Source organism: Coenobita brevimanus, chromosome 71 (genome assembly GCF_032717465.1).
Source record: "Coenobita brevimanus isolate Jiangsu-jjx chromosome 71, ASM3271746v2, whole genome shotgun sequence".
In the NCBI taxonomy this organism is placed as follows: Eukaryota; Metazoa; Arthropoda; class Malacostraca; order Decapoda; family Coenobitidae; genus Coenobita; species Coenobita brevimanus.
The window spans coordinates 21741136-21764543 of record NC_137024.1 but is presented as its reverse complement, the minus strand read 5'-3'; the positions used below and the strand labels follow the sequence as shown (position 1 = coordinate 21764543).

Below are 23408 nucleotides of genomic sequence, written 5' to 3'. Positions count from 1 at the left end.
TGATGGATGTCCTTCCTGTCGTCTGGTACCATTCCTTGAAAGCATGGTTCACAGCTGTGATTTTCAAAGACTGGTTTCACCGTCATTTCGTCAAGGTCATCCATTACCAGACGAAGACACTGAGAATCCCTCGCGACCAGGTAAAGGCTCTCCTTCTGCTCGACAAAGCACCTGCCCACCCGTGCGACAAGGACTTGGTTGCTGAGAATGGCCGTATTAGGTGCATGTTTCTGCCACCTAATACGACTGCTCTCATTCAACCCATGGACCAAGGAGTGATCGTGGCAACAAAGCGCCTGTACCGTCGGAAGTTCCTGGACAAGGTGATGGTTGTTCTCGAGGACGAGGACGAGCGCAGGGAAGGACGTGACACACGAGGCAAGAGGACTTTGGAAAACCTTCGCCGCTACAACATCAAGTCTGCGCTGTACAACTGGGCTAGTGCATGGAAGGAAGTCCCTGTGAAAACTCTTGAAAATGGTTGGTCTCGTCTGCTTCTCGGAACGGATGTGGAGTACGATTTTCTAGGGTTTGACGTGGATGACTTCCATGCATGGCTACGTACGCACGGCGACGTTGTTGATGTGGACGATGTTCGTGTGTGGTTGGATGACGACGAGGGCGATCCTGGGTATCAGACATTGTCTGATATCGAGATCGCATCTTCGGTTGCTGGCGTCAGTCCCGAACTTGAGGATTCCGACGACGAAGGCGACGATGATGCGGACTCCTCTCAGCAGGACACTACTCCAGCCATCCCCAAGCTGAGCGCACTCCGGGAACATCTAGAGTTCGTCCTAGACTACCTGGAACACCCGGACTGCGACAAGGAGATGGGGCCCTTGGGACTCGTGGAGGAAGTGCTTGCTTTCAGGCAGCGCATCATCAATTGCCAGAATCGTCGGTCCTTGCGTCAGTCAACGATTGACAGTTTTTTCAGGCCCGTGACTCCCGCTGTGCCAAGCCCTGGCTCCACTCCGTTGCCTCCCCAAGACAGGCCCTCATGCTCCGAGCCACAGCCCAGCACATCAGCCACGGTGGAGTCACCGCTCGACGTGAGTTTGCGGCTTTCCTCAGAGTCCTCTGCAGTGGGTACGCCATCACCACGACCCAGCGATGCACCCTTTGGTCGCCTGCCAGTGATATTCTCGGACTCTGACAGTGAATAAACAGCAAGAACTTCTCCACTAGACCACACGGGAATTTTGAGTGTTGTGCAGTGAAAAAACGGTGTGTTGTGTTAAGGTTTTCGAGTTGAGAGAAAAGACTCAGTGGAAACTAAATTTAATGTAAATAAACTTCTTTGTTTTGGCTTTGGAAATTTTGAAAAGATTGGGAAAAGTTAATGTGCAACACAAAATTTAACTGGAACATTATTTGGACTAAAGTGAACACTGTGAAGAGAACGGACTTCTGTATGTTATTGACTAAGTTCAGTGCAAGACTTCAGGAAGAGTGTATTGCAAGTGCTTCAGGAAATCGTTCTTACTGTCAGAGTCCGAGAGGAGGCGGTTATTCATCGAGGTGGCCAGGGCCTTGCTGTAAGTAGCCAGAATGTTTCATACTGTACTTTTTTCCATACTATACTTACCAGAATGTTTCATACTGTACTTTTTTCCATACTATACTTACCTCGTGCATGTGCAGTAGGAATGTGTTTTTCAGAGTTAGGCTAGGTTAGGGTCCATAAGTACCAGAATGTTTATTAATGTATGAACATACTTCTAAACCCTCATTTTATGTTTCTTTTGCATTTATTTCAGTCATTTATGTGCCTTCTTGATGTGATTTGGGTGTTAAATAAGTGCTATGCATGTCCAGAAGGAGTTGTATAGGTGTTTCTCTGAGTTAGGGTCCATAAGTACAAGTCCATAAGCTGGGGCCCAATATCCAGACAAAACCAATAACCGGACCTACCAATGGCTCTATTACGTCGGATATTGGAGTGATTACTGTATTTTACTTTCCCTACGGGTACCCTGTGCTACTGTATTTACATTCGTGCCCCAAACCTCCGGTGTTATAGTATTTTCCTACGTTTGATCTCGACTCAGTATGATATGAGACTACTGTAACTTGCTCCTGATGTCTCATTACCTACAAACAACACATTCACTTCTTAAACTGAAAAAATATCCTTAAACAAACCAAATGAAATACGACACAAGTTTTTTCTGCTTAGCAAACGTGCTCCTGAACATTGTTGCCATCACTAATTGTGCACTCTCACTAACTTCTGAATACCTCCACAATAATAATTAAAAAATAAATGTAGCACTTGTATATACAGACTAAACAAAAAGCACATTAAAACGCTTTACAACTGAAGTTCAATATAACGAGGTCGTTGGGAACAAAGCGTGCAGCTGTCTCTACCCTCTTCTCTCAATAACACTCCCTCACTGACGGTGCTGTTTGCCTCACAACATCTAAAATAACAAAGCATTTTTAACTGTTCACAACTTACTAAAAACAGTCATTCACCTCCAAACATAACAAATATAGTGAAAACAATTAAACATCCATTGTTATGCCTTCATAACACTGCTGTCTCCCAGTTGCTATACCATTATATGGTAAATGACAGCTCTTAGGATAGTGCAAGAGAAATGCAGCCCCATTTTCAAATATCAGAACATAATTATGCACTGGAAATGCCAGGGTGAATATTAGACAGACAGCTAGATAAATCAAATTATAGACAGATAGGTACCGAGACACTCATTCTACCACCCAACTCCCCTACACATAATACTTCTCATTAAATGGAAGTGAAGCTTGGACATTGTTGGAAGGACACAGGTTAAGAGTGAAAGCAGTGGAAATGAGTTATTTAAGGGGAGCTTGTGGAGTCACATGGAGAGACAGGCTGACAAATGAGGATATAAAGGAGCATTGTGGTGTGGATGTGGATGTGATAGGAAGCATTAGGAGGAACACACTGAGGTGGTTTGGCCACGTGGAGAGCATGGAGGGTGCGAGACTGATGAGGAGAGTGTATGTGAGTGAGGTGGAGGAGAGGAGAAGGAGGGGGAGGCCGAGGATGAGATGGAGGGATGGGGTGGAGAGGTAAATGAGAGAAGGGGGTGTGAGTTGGGAGCAGGGCAGTGAAATGGCGGGGGACAGGGCGACGTGGAGGCGATTCTTTTGTGGCCACCCCATACGGGACTGAGGCCCTGGCAATAGATAGATAGAAATGTTATATCAAAATCCTACGTCACTACCTGCATTTTCTACCAGTTTCAGCCGAAAGGTTAAGTAAGCGAGGGAGAGCCTTCTTTCTTATCCTGTTTTATTCTAACAGTTTAGTCAAAGAAGCTGCAAAACATGAGCTGACCAGCCTACTGCAATTATTCTCTTATTATTGCTAATGCAGATGTTTTTATCGAACACAAGTGATAAGCGAAACTTTTCAAACTACAAGCATTTGATTCAACCCACACTAAACCCTTCAGTGCATGATGTTTCCTGAATTGAATAAAACCATCTGGCAAGCAGGAATAAAGTACCCTAGAAAATACATTACTGGGCTGAAGGGTTATGATAAACAGTTTATCACTGTGCTCCTACATGGACTTCTCCCACTTCTCCCTCATTAAGTACACCCAATCTATACACACACCCACACCCACAACCACACATACACCCATTCAGTTGCATGCACTTTTGCCGATTATGACAGCTTTGCTAGGTCAGCAATGAGGCAGAGTGAACAGGATCGATCAAGCTGATCAGCAATAGGGCAGATGGTGATTGGGACCGACTGCTCTTATCCCTTTGTCAGCTATGAATACAACAGAAATGGCAGACACTGCTATGAATGCCCATGTGGCTCTGATAATTTCAAATATTGTACTAACCTTCCCGTACATGAAGATGCGATTCGCATTCTTTGGGTGTTTCTTGGTAAAAGCAAAATGATGTGAATCAAATCCCAAAGCAGAAAAAAATTCCCCAAAAATTAAGTTTTCAGCTGATTCACATCAAATTTTGGTGCGTCCTAGCAAGCCAGTCTAGCGTTCAAAGTAAATACTTGGCAACCCCGTTGGCCCAGGCATGGGACAGAGCGTATCAGTATTCCACAGTATCTCACCACCAACCAGGCCGTAAGGGTAGCGCTCCGTCCCTTGTCCCTTTAACTCCCTCTATTTTCCCGCATCCCGCCCGAGGAAGAAGCCACGATTGAAATATCGTTATTGTACAGTATTTGTGAATATACTGTGAAGTGATTGTGTCTATGGAACATATACACATTGTCTGTAAAGCATTGGGGCCGTTATCAGCCGTTAGGCCTAGGGCAGAAGCCGTGTTTGTTATACCAGGGTTTGCTACTCTGCTTCACCCTACTCCAAATGATGTGAGCATTTTACCTATATAGTGAAGCCAATGTTTATCTTGCGAGAAACATATAGTACCTGAATTAGTGAAATAATTCACCTACCTTAGCAGGCATCATGTATGCCATAGAGGTACGCCACAGTCAGGAAGGGAATATAGATGAGGTTGGGATGGAATCATTGTCCATCCATCCATCCATTGCCAGACGCCATATATCCCAGACGGGGTGGCCAATGGCTTAGAGTTAATTGTTTAACAGGGAGGGGCACTAATCCTCCACCAACCCCACTTGACACGTAGGGATGCCAACAGCATCTGGTGTTCCCAGGCGGTCACCCATCCAGGTACTAACCAGACCCAACGTTGCTTAACTTCGCTGATCGAACGGGAAGCGGTGTACTCAACGTGGCATGGAATCATTGTGATAGTGATATATTGCGTATGGTTTAGTGTGAAATATACGTATATAGTGCAACGAGTGTTCGTGGAGAAATATATTGTGTGCATTGACTGAATTAGCGCAAACATAGTGCAGGGATGAGAGGCAACAAATACGTCACATACTTCAATGAAAAGGTATTGTACGTTCTCAGACAGTGATAGATTATGTATTGGTTCTGTGTGAAATATACGTAAGTACTGCAGAGAGTGTTCGTGGAGAAATATATTGTGTGCACTGACTGAGTTAGCTCAAACATAGAGCAAGGATGAGAGGCAGCAATTACACCACATAATTCAATGAAAAGGTATTGTACCATTCTCAGACAGTGATAGATTACGTAATGGTGTTGTGTGAAATATACGTATGTACTGCAGCGAGTGTTCACAGAGAAATATACTGTGTGCATTACATGTGTTAGTGCAAACAAAGCGCAAGGATGAGCGGCAACATAGTCATTACTCATTCTACGATGTTTTGGTGTACAATATTTCGCTAAAAATGATAACAGAAAGTTCCACCCCAAAATTTGATTTACAATAAATTTCTCACTATAACGAATATGCCATCGGAAAACGCCAGGCATATGCAAGGTGACTGTCGCTTGTCTCAGGCAAGATGGCAGCCCCGGCATGCGGGCATTGTTATGGATCAGGTCCCGCCACCCCTTCAAAGCCCTGTCACCTCTCAGCCAAATATCGTACTACAGTACTGTGGATTTGTGTGCCCAGTGGTAAGGTCAGTGCCAGTGTAGGCCCCAGTGCTATGGTTGATGCAGGTATGGGTCCCAGTGCTAAGGTTGGTGCAGGTATGGGCTGGATTCCCTTCCCCTTAACCTGTTCCTGTCCGACTCAGAGGCTGACCACTAGTGCCTGTAAGCACAGGCTGTACCCCAGCCTCGGGAGGGATGACTTGGAGACGATTTGGATCAACACAGGAAGGAATGAAGGTGGGTTGTCATTTATGGTTCAGTCTTGGTTAGGTGACTTTGGGAAGTTGAGTTGACATAAGCCCCCTTTTATAATGGGTTTCAGTGTACCGATTTACGATAAAATCAGTATATGATAAGGTATGACCTGACGTAACCCCATCGTAAAACGAGTAATGACTGTATATGCCACACAGCCACATACTTAAATGAAACATATTGCAACGTTCTCAGACAGTAATAGATTATGTATGGTTTTGTGTGAAATACTGTAGGCTATATGTAAGTAGTGTAGCAAGTGGTCATAGGGAAATATATTGAATCATTTGCTAGTCTCAATAAATGGTGTTGCATGACAGTGAATACAAACTCTCTCTCTTTTTTTTTTTTTTTTTCAGCAAATAACCATATCTCTCATTTTGAACTTTTGTGCTGTATATAATACTACAACTATTTGCAAATATGGAAAACAAGGGCCTATCTCATGAGGAGTGGCAGAAGGTCCTCTCTGAAGAGGAGACGGAAAGTGAGAATGAGGAGGTGCCAAGCAATGAGTCAAGTGGCGAGAAGGACTGGGATGATGTCCCGCCCCAGTCCCGTCAGGAGGCTTTGCCCAGACCACTACCACCACGGGAGCATACACCGCCACCAGCAGCAGGACCCACGGCCTAGACCTCGCCATCTCTAGGACCTCTTGCTCCAGCAGCCGTCCCGATATCTCCTCCTCCAGGCACCACTGCCTCCTTGGCCGAGCCAATATCACCGGTTGCTGGCCAAGCTATGTGACATTGGCACCTATACCTACTGCAGAGTCATCAGCGCAGCAGGTGCAGGATGCGACTGTAACGTCATCACCTGCCAGGTCGACGAGGATCCTGTCACCTGCTTTCATCCAGCTGGAAGTGCGGCGGCAACAACCATCATCATCATCTTCCTCACCAGAGCCTTCACCACCAAGACAAGGCCGTCGGGGTTCGCGGCTCGGCTACAGGGGGTGGCTAAGGGGTGGCAGAGCAGGCTGAATGGTGTCGGTAGGCCAACCCACTGACACCACTGCAGAAGGTGTTACCACAGAGGATCCAGGGTGGAGCAGTTGCCCATTCACACCAAATAATGGGCCCTTCACAGGATCCCCAGGAATGAAGATGGATCCATCAACAACTCCCAAAAGTTCTTCCAACTGTTTTTCACCTGTGAGTTGTCATATCTCGCCTGCAAGACCAACAAATATGCAGCTTTCCTGGGGACTGAGTTGGACACCCAGTTTATCTCCAATTAACCCCTAAATACCAAAGCACGTCAATGTACGTGTTGACCACTTTAGCCCTCTCAGCTGAATCACATCAATACAGCGTGCCTTGTAAAAACTGCCTGCACATTGCTCTGCACCGATTGTGATGTATATCCCTTCAAGGCGATGAGAACTAACCCCTCCAGCCTCGGGTTGGGTGATCTGGCCACTCTGGGGGCAGGGGGGGTCATCTCCCCTCTCAGCCCACCCACTGCCTGAATGTTTCATTATCTGTCACATAATAACCCTCTCTGAAGACCCTCCCACCCCTCTGTACGTCCCAATAGGATGCTGTTAGTCAAAGTTTACCCCTTCCCCAACCACAAGGTCCATTCCATCCCCCACCAGCCCCCCCCACCTCCCCCCCCTTACCTTGTACAATATACCCCTACCTACCCTACCCCCTCCCTCCCTTTCAGCCCCATACTACCCTCCTACCCCCAATAAACCATCATGTGATAGTGAGCACGCAGCTTGGCTGGCTCTCCCCCCCTACACCTCCCCTCCCCCACCCCCAACACATGTACATGTGCTTTGTATGTATTACTTTTTTTTTTTTCTGTGCCTTTTCATACCTGTACATAACAAATGCTTCTCTGTATACTGTTCTGTACATGCAAACACGTTCAATCACAGGCATCTGAGCCCCAGCTCCCCCATCACCACCCAGCCCCCTCCCCCTACCACCACCCAGCCCCATCCCCCCACCACCACACCTCCACCTCGATACATCTATTGTCTCAGGCACTGTGCCCTGATGACAGCTGTCACTTGGTGTTGCCACATCAGCCCATACTTTTTTACAACTAATTTCCGAGTGGCATCTCTTGTTCTTCATAGCCCAGGGACACAGAGGGACGAGGCCTATTCTCCCCTGCCACCAACCTACATCTGCCTGCCACACAGAACTGTAATAAAAAAAAAGTATAAAGACTGATTGTTTCCTATTCCCCTTCACCTACACCTGCCACATGAAACTAAAAAAAAAATATATACAGTAAAGACAGTTACATTTTCCCTTGCATGCATCTGCAACAATATTGAACAATATTCTATTTTCCTTCACGGCAATATAAACATTTGGTGTTTCTGAAAGTTTCTGAAGTACAGTACTATGAGGCACTGCAGGATTACTCTACATACGTGAATTATCTCCCCACGCCTGCAAATACACGTGTTTGCATGGTTGATATGCTAAATCACATAGATTTTGTTTGTTTCAAGTAGCCAAATTGGTTGTTACCGTAAATAATCTCCCAAGGTTCAATGTACTCATTGTGGGCCTTCTCCCCGATCGAATTTTATCTCCCCACACGTACACACACATTTGTTTTTATAGTAGTTGGTCAAGAACAAACTAAAGTGCTCTAATCTGATGAGAAAAGATGGTTTTATCCAACCTCCATACCTAAAATCTTATCCTCAAAGGGTACTTTATCTCCCCCAAAGTAAGTAATCTCCCGACACCCCAAAATACCTGTTCTCGGACTTGGTGTGACATACAATATTGCAATGACCTATTTCAGTAATAGAAATAGTTAGTTATCAAAACTATGGGGGGGGCTTTCAAAAATTTTGGGGGGTAACTATTTTATTTTTTTTTTCAACTTTGACCCTCAATTGTGCGGTAACCATTAGGCCTAGTGCGGGTGCCGATTGTGCTGTTAAGTGTGTAAATTCTTCCTCTTTAGCCAGAACATATTGATTTTCCCCTTGGTGAAAGTCGAAAAAACACCCCCAAATTGAGGCTCCAGTGGCAGACGAGCCAGATCGAGTTGTGTTATTTAGGAGTGAAGAGGAGATGGCCAAGTTCCTAGGGCTGTACTTTCTCATGGGCATCATGGACATGCTGACCATCAGGCACTATTAGAGAAGTTCACAGCTCAATGACTATCCACGATTCCAGCGAGCAATGAGTGGGAGCCGTTTCAGGGCAATCCTGAAACACTCCCATGCCTTCAACTCCCTCGCTATACCGCAGGACAATCAAGATCGGCTCATCAGAGTTCACACGGTGATGGAATACCTCCTTCAGCGGTTCAAAGTCACCTACCTGCCCAAGGAGAAACTCAGCCTTGAGGAGGGCTTGCTGGGGTGGAAGGGGCACCTCAGCTCCAGGGTGTACAACCCCATGAAGCCCTCGAAATATCCATCAAATTGTACATCCTGGCTGTGTCTTCCTCAGGCTACATCTGGAACTTTGAGGTGTACAGTACACGGGGAAAAAAAAAAAAAAAAAAACTCTAGAGAACACCGTCTGTGGCCTTGTAGAACCGCTGAAGGACCAGGGATACAAGTTATTCATAAATAACTATTATAACTATGTATCCCTGTGCGAACGCCTCTTCAGTGCAGGTACCTACGTGTGTGGGACCCTATGCCTGGCAAGGGGAACACTGAAGCAGCTGCAGGCCATCGCCAAGGCTAAGAGTCTGCCAGAGGGGGGAGTGGTAGCAAGGCACAAATACAATGTGATGGTGCTGCTGTGGAAGGACAAGAGCATCGTCAACATGGTGTCAAGCTTCCACAGCACAGACACTGTCCCAAAGCAGGTTCGAGAGAAGGTCAGGGCTCCTGATGGGAGGACAACCTATGTCCAGAAGGTTGTGGACAAGCCCATCATGGTGGGTGACTACAACTGGCACATGGGTAGGGTGGATCATTTCGACCAAATGATCCAGTATTACCCCATCCAAAGGCGGACTGTGAAGTGGACGAAGATCACCTTCTACTTCATCCAAATGGCCATCTTCAACACGTCTGCCTTACACAAGAAATGTAAAAGTGGAACAGTGGCTCTCCTTGACTTTCTAGAGCAGATCATCCTCAAGCTCCGGCAATTTCATGAAGAGGATTGGCCCACGTCAGGGCTCATCATCCGCCATGCCCCTGACCTTCCAATTTGATGGCCAGCAGCATTTCAAGCTGGCATTCAGCAGCCAGTTCCGGCACTTGCAACAGCACCAGCACAGGTGGCAACACCATCATCAACTGCAGAAGCACCAGAACGGGTGCCAACACCACCATCACCTGCAGCAGCACCAGTACAGGTGCCAACACTACCATCACTTGCAGTTCCTGGTCCGTCGGGAGAACCTGCCGCTGCTGCCATGCCTGGCCCTGCAGCTGCATCTCCAGTAAGACAGGACCAGGGAATGCCAGAACATCCAACCAAGCGTCGTTGAGTAATTGATGACACAATCTGATTGGACCGCACACTGGGCCATCGTCAGGAGAGGATCTCAAACCATAGAAGGCTGAAGTATGCCTTGTGTGCCCTGGCAAAGATGAGAAGATGAGGAGGAACACAAGTCATATGTGTCCTGTATGTGATGTGCCGCTTTGTGTGGGTGATTGCTTCCAATGGTACCATGCTGATTGAAGTATTCCACACACACACACACACACACACACACACACACACACACACACGCACACAGGGCGCCGACAGAGTCGGCGCTCTTTGTGGATTGTGGGGAAATAATCGTCAAATCAGAGGCGAAAAGGAGACCAAACTATTGTGATTATGTGAATGAATACGTGAGTGGTGCTATCATGGCAGAAGGCGGTAGTTCACTGTTTACATCTGATGGCTGTGAATTTCCAGGGTTCTCTGATGAGGATAAGGGTAAAGGAAGTACTAAACTGAACCAAAAAGAGAGTAGCAGAAGTGGAGAAAATGGCAGAGAGGAATGTCCTGTAGTTAAAAAAAGGTATGGACAATAATTAGCGAGTTGCAGGAACGCACTTTAGAACAGGAGAAAGTGATTAAGATACTTCAGACCAAGTTGGGAAACATCTGCACATGCGGTGCTGAACAAGAAAGACATGTTACAGAATTATAATTGAGTAACGAATCTGCCTCAAATGAAATAAATCAGCTCGAGGGAAAATTAGAGGTTGGAAGAAGAAAGGGATGGGATGAAAAGAAAACTAGATGAGCAAGAATCAAAATCAAGGATGCAAGATGAGCATATTAACCCTCCCGGGCATGCTGACGCGAACTGTGTTCCAAGTTTTTTTCTGATAAACGCACATTGACGCGAATCGCGTGAAACACAGAAAAAAAAAAAAAATAGCCAAAAATTAAATTTTGGGCTGATTTGTGTCAAATTTTGGTGCATTTTAGCATGCCAGTCTCTCCTCCAAAGTAAATACTTGGCAACACTGTTATTGCTCTGATGAGACAATGTGCAGCAGAAAAGCCTCAGTACCTCACAATCAGCCGCGCTGAAGGGTAGCGACGCTGTCAGTCATCCCTTTAAATCCACCATTTTCCCCCCTCCCGCCTGAGGCAGAAGCCATAATTGAAATATTGTGATTGTACAGTGTTTTTAATTATACTGTGAAGTGATTGCGTAAGGAACATATACAGTATATAGTGTTTGTAAAGCACTGGAGCCCGTTATCAGCCATTAGGCCTAGAGGCAGGAGTCTGGTTTGTTATAGTGGGGTTTCCACTCTGCTTCACCCTGCCTGTAAATGATGTGAGTATTTTACCTTTACAGTGAGGCCAATACTTTTATTTGTGAAACATATAGTGCCTGGATTAGTGAAATAACTGACTTACCATAGTGGGCGTTATGTATGCCATAGAGATTTGCCATAGTCACTAAGGGAACAGGCGGTCACGTACACCATAGTCGGGAAGGGAATAATGGAGGAGGTTGGGATGGAATCATGTGATAGTGTCTAATATTGCATATGGTTTAGTGTGAAATATACGCATAAAATAGAGCAGTGAGTGTTTGTCGAGAAATGTTGCGTGCACTGGCTGACTTAGCACAAACCTAGCGCAAGGATCAGAGACCAAAATAATATGCCACACAATCACAGACTTCAGTGAAAAGGTATTGTACCAATCTCAGACAGTACTATATTGCGTATGGTTTAGTGTGAAATACACCTATTAAATAGTGCAGTGAGTGTTCACCGAGAAATATTGTGTGTATTGACTGAGTGCAAACCTAGTGCAAGGATCTGAGACAAGAAATAAGCCACACAGCCACATATATATACATATGTCGTGCAGCGAATGTTCGTGGAGAAATCTGTTGTGTGCATCGCATGTGTTAGGCAAACGTAGCGCAAGGAGGAGAGAACAAATACGCCACAGCCACAGCCACAAACACACATCCACACACACCCACACACACACATCCACACACACACACACACACACACACACACACACACACACACACACACACACACACTCACTCACTCACCCACACACACTCACACACTACTTAACTCCTCATCTTCAAACCCATCAAAGTCCTGCCAGCATCTCAACACCTATGGAGGAAGTGAGTTATCCGTATTTTGTTGACTTGTATATTGCCCTATTTCTATATTTTTTACACAAATAAGTATTGTTTTTACATGTACACATATGAGATGGATGAAAGTTCAGCTTCAGTATCATTACCTAGCAAAAAGACTAGAGGTCATGTTGAGTTTCTGAGAGCACCATCAAAAAGCTTATGATATTTTATGTGTATACTTTGAGGAAAAAAGGAAAATAATAAAACCTAACGAGCAAAAATATGTAGGTGTGGGTGAGCCAGGAAAAGAGTGCTTTTATCAGCAAGGAGGAGCATTCTATGTTTGTTGTCCATTTACTCGAAAAGTATGGGACGTATCAATTTCCTGTAAGAACCATGATAAAGATCAGTGAATTTTACTTAAGTACATGACCAAAATATAAGCCTTTGGGAGCATATTTTTTAGCTAAAGGTGAGGGAAGAGAGTGTTTTTTTACTGCATGCAGTAAAACTATGCAGCACTTTGAGGAGTATTCTACATTTGTCCTCCATTTAATCGAAAACTATTGGATGTATCGATTTCCTGTAAGAAATATGATAAAGATCAGTGACTTCTACGTATGTACACTCGCTCCAGAAAGTATCAGTGCACTGTGGGTCCGATGCCATCCGGAATGATTCGACCTTGTGGCAGTTACAGCCCATTAATACCTGTATATATTATAACATTTACGGCCATTCCATACTCATTATGAAGGACACAAGAGGTATCTGATATAGATGTCTTCTGTCGTCAGGGATGCCTACGTGTCGGAGGACAAAAGCACGAATTCCAGTTTCCTTTGTTCCGTGTGTCATAATATTTAACACATATTCTGCACCGATACTTCCTGGAGCGAGTGTACACGACATAATAATGTAATATCTCTGATGAAAAGCTGCTGTTACGTAGGCGGGAATATAACTGTTATTTTGCACGCATGACGAAAGTGCAGCACAGGTGTGGGTACCTAGGAGTTTTTTGCAATTTACCCAGAAACTATGAAGCGCATGAAAAATCTGCGAGTACCATGAGAAAGCTCATGAAATTCTACACAAGATTATGAAATAAAAACATAACCTGTGCGAGAAAACTTTTGTAGTAGAGCTCCCTGAACAAATTTTTTTTTTTTTTTTTAATGGCTTTTAGTTTTTTGCTATTTTCTCAAAAATTACAAATTGTATCACAACTGGACAAATCTCTATCAAAACTTCTAATAACATTTTCAGTATGATGGAAAACATTCAAACTAGGATGTTGGGAAGTGAGACTGACATTCGGAAATGTTTATTCACATCAGCCTAATGTACTTTTATTTTTTTTTTTTCTTACGGCTAGAACAAACATTGGCGAATAAGATGACGTAGGTTTCATGGCAATATATAGAAGTCTGGGTGGTGAAAATAAGGCGAGAATAGATGTTTTCAGCGGCACGCGGGCGGGCTGCCAGGCAGGGGTCAAGGAGCACCACATGGGGTGGAAGAAAATTCAAGAGGAAGGAAATATAAATCTGAAAGAGATTACAGAACAACAAAGCATGGAAAAGGTGCAAAAGGAAGTGGTTAGAGTACTAAGAAGTAGAGAATCTTTAGTCAGATATGTAGCAGACGAGAAAAAATGCGTGATAATTTCAAGAGTAAAAGAAAAACATACGACAGTAAGACAAGAAGGGGAAAGAGGAGAACTGAGTAAGGCTATAAGAGATAATATCAGCAGTTAAGGAGGGTATCAACAAAGCTCAAGAAGAGACTGAATAAGTGTTTAGGTTAGGAAAGTACAAGGAAGGAGGGGTGAGACCACTTAAAGTTTACGTCAGAGGTAATGGTAAATGAAATCATCAACAGAACATGGAAATTATTAGAAAAGGAGTTCAAGAATGTTTGGATAAGAAGAGATGCAAATGAGGAAGAAAAAGCTAAGATATAAAGAGTTAGTAAAGGAAGCAAAGGCAAAAACGAACAGAGAACAGAGCAAGAGAAGACAGTGTTCTATTGGTGAGTTATGGATCGGAAATTAAGGAAGTGGTACTGATGGAGAGAGGGAGAGAAGAGTGAATAAAGAACCATGAAAAAAGTTGGAAAGTGGCATATACTAATGCTGACGGTTTAATAATGGCAAGGTTAGAAATCAATGATTACTTGAGGGTACACGAACCAGATATTATGTGCTTTGTAGAGACCAAGTTAAGAGAGGATACTGATATCCATATGGGAGATGGTAAATATAAACTGTGGAGAAGAGACAAAAGAAAAAACGGGAGAAGGAGTGATGATAGCAGTGAAGAACAACATCAATGTGGAAAATGTGGAACTGGGAGAGGGTAAGACTGAAGCAATAATACAAAACTAGAAACTGGAGAGAATGGCAAGAGTGACACCGCAGTGGTATAAGTTTCCCCTAAGACAAGGGCATGGAATGATGATGAATATTAGGAGATGCTGTCAGACATGGCTAGTTATCTACAGAAAGTGACTGAGAAAAGCAACAACATAATTCTGAGGGGTGATTTTAATTGTAAAGAGGTGAACTGGAAGGAATGGGACTCAGGAGGCAGTGAAGATTCGTGGGCATTATATTGTTAAATATAGCAATGAATAATGTAATGACCTAATGGGTCAAAGAACAGACAAGGTTCAGAGGTAATGACATGCCAGCAAGACTAGATTTACTGCTGACCAAAGAACCTGATGTAATTCTTTGAAATATCTGTGTCCTGTAGGAAATGTGATCATGTAGTCATTGAGTTCCAGATGATAAAAGGGAACGTGGAGCCAAGAGATGAGCTTTATAGGCAGGGAAGATACAACTTTGGGAAAGCAAATTTTACAGGATTGAGGAATTTTTTTGAAAATGCAGATTGGAGAGAATTCAGAGAAACAAGAGAGATACAGAGGCAGTGGGATATCTTTCTAGACCTCTACAAGTTAGAACAGTATAAATGTGCCAGGAGTAAGTGGGAACAAAAACAGGAACAAGGATTGGTTTAAGAGATGGTGTATGATAGCAAAATGAGAGGGACATGGCATGGAACAACTGGAGAAAGAGAGGTAATAACAGAACAAAGGAAGAATATAGAAGAACTAGAAATGAATATACAAGAATGCATAGAGAAGAAGAAAGGAACTTTGAAAAAGGTATAATTGACAAACGTATGAACCCAAATTGTCTTATGGATCTGTTAATGGCAAACTGAAACAAAAGGAACGAATCACCAGACTGAAAGTAGAAGGAGAGGTCTACAAAGATGCAGCAATGCAAGCCAAAATAATGAACAAATGTTTCCAATCAGTTTTCACCAAAGAAAAGGATTTTGTGGAGGGGGAGGGAGTGATTAGAAATGTAGTGATAAAAGATATAAAAGTGGAAGTAAAGGAAGTGTAAAAATTACTGGAAACTCACGACGTAAGGAAAGCCTCAGGACCGGATGGAATCTCTGCTTGGGTACTGAAAGAATGCAGAGGACAATTGGCAGATAAGATTCATGGTTTAATTGTGCGTTCTCTGGAAGAAGGGAAAGTGCTTCGGGAATGAAAGAGGGCCAATGTGGTATGGTACCAATTTATATGGGAGGAAACAAGGAAGAACCCCTGAATTATAAACCAGTGTCCCTGACCAGCATAGTCACAAATTTGTGCACGAGAATCCTGAAAGACAGATGGATAAAATATCTGGAGGAGATGAACATTTTGGCTGAAAGTCAGTTTGGATTCAGAAGTGGAAGGTTGTGTGTTTCCAACTAGTTGAGCTTTTATTCAAGAGCGACTGACATGCTACGAGAGAGAGACAGCTGGGTGGATGATGTGTATTTAGATTTGGAGAAAGCCTTTGACAAGGTACCCCACAAGCAACTAATGTGGAAATTGGAGCACATAGGAGGGCTGAAGGGAAACCTCCTGGAATGGATGAAAGACTTCTTGAGAGACGGACAAATGAGGACAGTAATAAAGGACAAGATGTCTGGACTGAGGGAAGTAACAAGTGGAGTCCCACAGGGCTTGGTGTTAGCGCCAGTAATGTTCCTGCTTTACGTTAATAATATGGTTGATGGAATGAACAGTTATACAAATCTGTTTCCTGATGATGTAAAGATCTTGAGGACAGTAGAAGTCAAAGAAGACTGTAAAATGCTGCTGGAAGACCTGGATAGGATTCATGATTGGAGCTGGATGTGGGAAATGAAATTCAATGCAAAAAAATTTTAAATATTGGAAATAGGTAAAAGTACCAAGAGGCCATCACTGAATTACATGATGGGTAATGAACCAATCACAAAAGAGAGAGAACAGAAAGATTAGGAAGTGTTGATCCAGGATAGTTTGTCACTGGAAAAACATATTAATAAGATAGAGAGACATACAATCTCTTGACTAACATAAAAGAGGCATTTCATTACATGGATGAGGAGATGATGAAAAAATTGATGATGGCCATGATCCGCCTCAGGTTGGAATATGCGGCAGTAGTATGGTCCCCACACACAAAGAAAGATATAAACAAGATCAAGAGAATACAAAGAACAGCAACCAAGATGGCTCCTAGTCTGGCAGATCTGTCATACAGAGTGAGGCTGGAAAAGCTGGGTCTGCCTTCCCTAGAAGAAAGCAGAGAAGGACGACATGATTGCACTGTTCAAGGACATGATGGGGGCAGATAAAATTGATAGAAAATATCTGTTTGTATGGTATGAGAGAGCAACAAGAGGACATGGAATGAAACTAAAAAAGCCAAGCTGCTTGAAGGATATCAAGAAATATAGTTTTCCATATACAGTAGATGCACAGACCTATGGAATAGCCTGGACAAAGAGATCGTCCAGTCTAAAAACTTAAACAAGTTCAAAGCAAATTCTGATTTATTGAGAAAAAGAGAAGGGACCACAAGCATAGCTCATTTCCTGTATATCACAACTAGGTAAATACAACTTGGTAACAGACACACACACACACACACACACACACACACACACACACACATACACACACACACACATATACACACACACACACTACATAACTCCTCATCTTCTAACCCCTCAAGGTCCTGCCAGCAGTTCAACACCTCTGGAGAAAGTGAGTTATCCATATTCTGTTGATTTGTATATTGACCTATTTCCATATTTACACAAATAAGTGGTAGGTGGGGGCACTCCCCATCCACTCACTCAATGTAGTGCTGCTGTCGGGTGTCTGCCTTTTCCTCTCCTCCATCCTTCTGTCCTTCCATCCTCTTCTGTCTTCCTTGCCTTCATTCTTTCCTTGTCCTTCTGCCTACGGGTAACTTTGCACTCCCTCTTCTGTCTTTCTTTCCTTCATTCTTTCCTCTTTCTTCTGCCTGTGGGTGACTCCACACTGAGTGACAAGCCAAATGGTTTCCTGTACACCAGGAAACCATTTACTACGCTGGGTGGTAACCATATAACCAAATTTTGGCGCCTGGTGGTTTAGTGGGTAATTACTGCGCTCCAATCAGATTGAGCCGGTGAAGGTTTATATCCAAGGGGTAGTTGGGGTTTAATGCTCATGTAATGCCACTCAGGGATGAGTGAGGCTGGTCACTCTCATCTTAAATGTCAGGACCAACTTGCCTAGCCCTGGGTTCCTATGCTCCTCTGTGAGGCGATATAGGATTGGATGATGAAGATGAAGATGAAGTACTGTTTTTTACATATACACATATGAGCTGGAAATAAGTACAGCTTTAATATCAGTAGCTGGCAAAAAGACTAGTGGTCACGTCAAGTTTCTGAGAGCACTATAAAAAAAGCTTATGAAATTTTACATGTATACTTTGAATAAAACAAAATAAACCTGGCAAGCGAAATATGATGGTGTGGATGAGGAAGGAAAAATTGACAGCTGCTAGGAGGCATATTGTTCCTTATTGTTCAGTACTCGGAATGTATTAGTCGCGTCGATGTTTTGCAAACATCATGAGAAAGCATATAAAATTCTAAATCTGTAAAAAAAAAAAAAAAAAAAAAAAAAAAAAAAGCCGTTGGGAGCATAATTTTTAGGTAAAGACGGGGGGAAGAGAGTGTTTTTATCTCACTTGCGGGCAAAATATGCAGCACGCTAGGAGCAGTATTCTATCTTTGTCATCCGTTTACTCGAAAAGTATTGGACGTATCAATTTCCTGAAAGAACCATGATAAAGCGCATAAAATTCTATGTACAGTATGTACATGAAATAACAATGTAACATCTTTGAGTAACATTTGCTGTTACACAGGCAGGAATATAACAGCTACTGTGCCCACATTATGAAAGTGCAGCACGTGCATGGGTATGCAGTAGTTTTATGTGATTTACTCATAAAGTATAAGACGCATTAAAAATTTGAAGATACCATAAGAAAGCCCATGAAATTCTACATAAGCTGATGAAATAAGAACATAACATCTGCAAGAAAACCTTTTCACTAGAGCACAGTGAACAAAAAAATCAGTTTCCTGTATGAAATTACTTTTAGTTTTTGGCTATTTAACTGAAAACTAAAAATCGTAATAAAAAACCACAAACTTTACTGGAAAGCTGATGAAATTCTCTTTCTAAACATGTACTAACAATCAGAAGTATGATGGAAAACATTCGATCTATGAGGCTGGGAAGTGAGACTGACGTTCTGAAGTGTTTATCCACACTTGCTTAATGTACTTCAAGAATACTCCCCCAGTATCCCTGCTTGTCGTACGAGGCGACTAAAAGGGTTGGTGGTGGGTTAGTGCCCCACCCCGTAAAAAGAACTAACTAAAAAAGCGAACAAAGCGCCTCGGATCCGGACGGACCATACGTTGACGACTAAGGAATGGACGAAGGACATTCTTAGGGTGGGAACGTGGAATGTGAGAGGAGTGAATGATGAAGTGAAAGAGAGAGAGATTGTTCAGGTGCTTGAGGATGCAAAAGTGGATATATGTGAATTGACTGAAACTAAATGGAAAGGTGAAAGGGTGAGAGAATGGGAATATGGTTTAGATATATGTGAGGGAGTCAATGAAAATGAGAGGGCAAGAGAGGGAGTATGTCTGATGATAAGCAAGAAGTGGAAGGAGAATATAAGAGAGTATGGAACAGTGGGTGCAAGGATTGTATGGGTGAGGATGAAAGTAGGTATACAAGCGTGGGCGACTGTATGTGTGTATGCCCCGACAGAGGATCGAGTGGCAAGAGTGAAAGATGAGTTTTGGGTGAGTGTAGAAGAGTGTATGGACAAGTTTGAGAGGAGCGAGAGAGTGCTGTTGATTGGAGACATGAATGGCAAAGTTGGGAATGTACGAGTGGATGGAGTGGTTGGTCAGTTGGGTTTGCCAGCTGACGTCGATGGGAATGGAAGTGCTTTGGTGGACATCTGTGCTGGTAAGGGGTTGGCAATAGCCAACACCTACTTTCGGCATAAGATGATCCACCGGTATACATGGAGAGTCATGAGGAGGATGGATGGTGAACATGTTGAACGAAAGGCAATGATAGACTACGTGTGTGTGGATGAGCGAATGAGAAGACAAGTGTTGGATGCAAGAGTGTGGAGAGGGTGGGGGAATGGAGTCTCGGACCATCACTTAGTGATGGCCAAGGTAGAGCTGCAAAGAAAGTGGTTGAGGAGACGAAGGGGAAGACAGGAGGAAGCAACTCCTGTGAGGAGAGTGGAGAAATTGCAAGATAGTGAGAATAGTGGAAGAAAGACTGGGAAGGTATGAGCTAAAGCAGATGGAAGGGGTGGAAGACGTATGTAAGATATTCACGGAAGAGATAGGCGCAGCGTGTGAGGCGGTTTGTGGAGTGAGGAGGAGATGCAAGGGTGTGCAAGGGACAGCATGGTGGAATGATGAGGTGAAACGAGATGTGGAACAAAAGAAGAAGGCATATAGTGAATGGTTAGCGAGTAGAGGTAGGGGAGAAGAGGAGAGAGAGGTATATGTAAGCAGGAGAAGGGAGGTTAAGAGACTGGTGAAGGAGAGTAAAAAGAAAGTGGATGAGGAGTTTGGGAGGAATCTGAGTGTGAAATGGAGGGAGAGTAAGAAATTGTTTTGGAAGGAGGTAAAGAAAGTAAGGCATTGTGAAAGGGGAAATAGTAGGGGAGTGAAAGATAGGAATAATAGACTGTTGGTGGAGAACAGAGAGAAACTGAGGAGATGGAAGGAGCACTTTGAGGATTTGTTGAATGTGGAGAGTGAGAGCAGTGCGAGTATAAGTGGTTGGGGAATGGCTGGGAGAAGAAGAGATGAGAGGAGGGAGGAAGAGATCAGTAGGGCGGAAGTAGTGGAAGCGATGAAGAATATTAAGTTGGGAAAGGCCCCAGGAATTGATGGAGTGTGTGGTGAAATGCTTAGGTATGGGGGTGAGATTGTTGTGGAGTGGATATGGAAGTTGTGTAGATTGGCTTGGGAAGAGGGAAGGGTTCCAGAGGACTGGAAATCAGGTATAATTGTTCCTTTATACAAAGGAAAAGGAGAGAGAGAAGTATGTGGTAACCATAGGGGTATTTGCCTACTTAGTGTGACTGGTAAAATATATGGTAGAATACTCACTGATAGGGTTAGGCATATGACAGAGGAGCTAGTTGGAGAAGAACAAGGGGGATTTAGGAAGGGAAAAGGGTATGTAGATCAGATATTTGTTCTAAGATGTTTAGTGGAGAAGTATCTAGAGAAGGGAAGGAAAGTGTATGCTGCCTTCATGGACTTGGAGAAAGCTTATGACAGAATAGATAGGCAAGGTATCTGGAAGGTATTAAGAATATATGAAGTGGAGGGGAAATTGCCGAGTGCTGTGAAGAGTACGTACGAGGGAGCTAGGGTTACGGTGCGAGTGGATGGTGAGCTGAGTGAGTTCTTTGATCTCAATGTGGGACTGAAACAGGGTTGTGTGATGTCTCCATGGCTGTTTAATATATACATGGATGAGGTTGTAAATGAGGTGCAGGGTAGGGCAGTGGATGTGGGGGTGGCTCTAATGAATGAGGGTGAGATTTGGAAGCTTCCGGTGTTGCTGTTTGCTGATGATACAGGACTGTTGAGTGAAGATGAATGGGAGTTGCAAGGTTTGGTGAATGAATTTGGGACAGTGTGTAGGAGGAGGAATCTGAAAGTTAATGTAAACAAAAGTAAAGTTATGGTGTTTGAGAGGAATGAAGTCACAGAGTGTGCAGTGAGGTTGGATGGTGAGGATATGGAGAATGTGAGTGCATTCAAGTACTTGGGTAGTGTGATGAGTAAAGATGGAACTCTGGGGGATGAAGTGCGTGAAAGGGTACAGCAGGGAAGGAAGGTCGTTGGTACACTGAAAGCAGTGATGAGAAATAGGGAGGTGAGTATGGAAGTTAAGAAGTCACTGCATGATAGTATTGTGATCCCTACCCTGACGTATGGAAGCGAGGCATGGACCTTGCAAGAGGGGAACAAGTCAAGAGTGAGGGCAGTGGAAATGAGTTACTTGAGAGGAGCATGTGGAGAGACATGGAGGGACAGGTTGACGAATGAAGAAGTGAAGGAACGCTGTGGGGTGGATGTGGATGTGATTGAGAAGATTAGGAGAAATACACTGAGGTGGTTTGGACATGTGAAGAGAATGGAGAATGAAAGACTGACTAAGAGGGTGTATGTAGGTGAGGTGGAGGGAGGGAGAGGGAGAGGTAGACCGAGGATGAGGTGGAGGGATGGAGTTGAGAGGTATATGAGGGAGGGGGGGGTGAGTTGGAGGGAGGGTAGTCAAATGGTGGGTGACAGAGCGGCTTGGAGGCGTTTTGTCTGCGGCCACCCTTTGCGGGATTAGGGTGTCGGGCTATAGATAGATAGATAGATAGATTAATGTACTTCTATTCATACTTTTTTTTTTTTTTTTTTTTGCTTATCGGCTAGAACAAACATCGGCGAATAAGATGATGTAGTTTTTGTGGCAATATATTTATATATGTTTGGGTGGTGAAAATAAGGCGAGAATACAGGTTTTCATCAAACCGCAGGGAGGCTGGCAGAGAGGCAGGTGGAATGAAATCGTGAGCCAGAAAACTTACCGAAACTTACTGTGCACAAGAGGGTTAATTATCTACTCAGTAAATTTTATCCCATTTTCATGACACAGTACTGTAAGTGGCTGAGCCCTGAACGGCTTAAACACTGCTACAGTACATCAGTCACACCTAAACAATGGTGTAGCTGTAATTTCAGGCAGTACTGTTTAACCCTCATCTGCTGGGGGTTTCCCACCATCGCCCACTCCTCCTTAAAGGGAATTTCTGAGATTTTTGGGGAAAAAAAAAAAATTACTTCAAACCCTAATATCCGCCAAACTATAATAGCTAAAGAAAAAGAATAAGTATACATAAGACTCATCAACTCTTCCTCCTTCAAATGAAAGTATCCCCAGGTCTCCAGGTGGTCCTGTCGATGAGTAAGGATAAGATGAAGACAACTGGTTTTATACGCTTAGGTGGGCTGCTTCCGAGCACGCGCCAGTGGCAGTGACCTTGGACTTGTTGGCTAGCGTTGGCAGCACTGACCAGAGTGGTAATTGTAACACTACCCAAGTGTCCTTGGAAGGAATGTTGATAATTCCACTCGCTCCTTGGCTTTTCCTTACTCACCATCATGAGGATGAGTCATCACCCTATCCATGTGACTACCCGAAGGGTTTTCCACCCGTTTCATAGTTCCACTATGCTCCGTAGGTGTGTGGGAAAAGCACAGCTCTTTCATTTTCTGTACTCACTTCTTGCAGTAATTATAATGATTACCCTCTACTACCACACTTATAATTGCACTTGACATCATGATTACAGGTAATTGCACTTTGACAAGTAAATGCTGTGGCTGTTTCACACAGTATGGTTGAATATGAGGTAATTACTTCTATAATTCAGGCTGATTTGTACTAATCAGGGGCATTGTGATAATCTTACAAATGTTATACATAACTTACATTATTTGTACTTCCCATCACAAATACACTTATGCTCACATATTCAGCACTATTTCCTGAGTATTGAGGGAAAAAATTTAGTTATTGCCAACCAGGTAATTTTCCTTCTGGCCCACTCACAAGTGGTTTTCTTTCATGTAACAGGTAGGCTAACTCATGGTATTTCCATTAATTTTTTCACCAATAACC

At 43.6% G+C, this 23408-nt stretch overlaps 1 protein-coding gene and 1 pseudogene across 1 annotated transcript in view; both read right to left on the bottom strand.

The window, feature by feature from the left end:
- The window catches only part of LOC145406699 (leukocyte elastase inhibitor-like), a 622781-nt gene that overhangs the window by 448199 nt on the left and 151174 nt on the right, over positions 1-23408 (bottom strand). The window lies entirely within an intron of this gene.
- On the bottom strand, positions 4642-4762 carry LOC145406930 (5S ribosomal RNA; annotated as a pseudogene).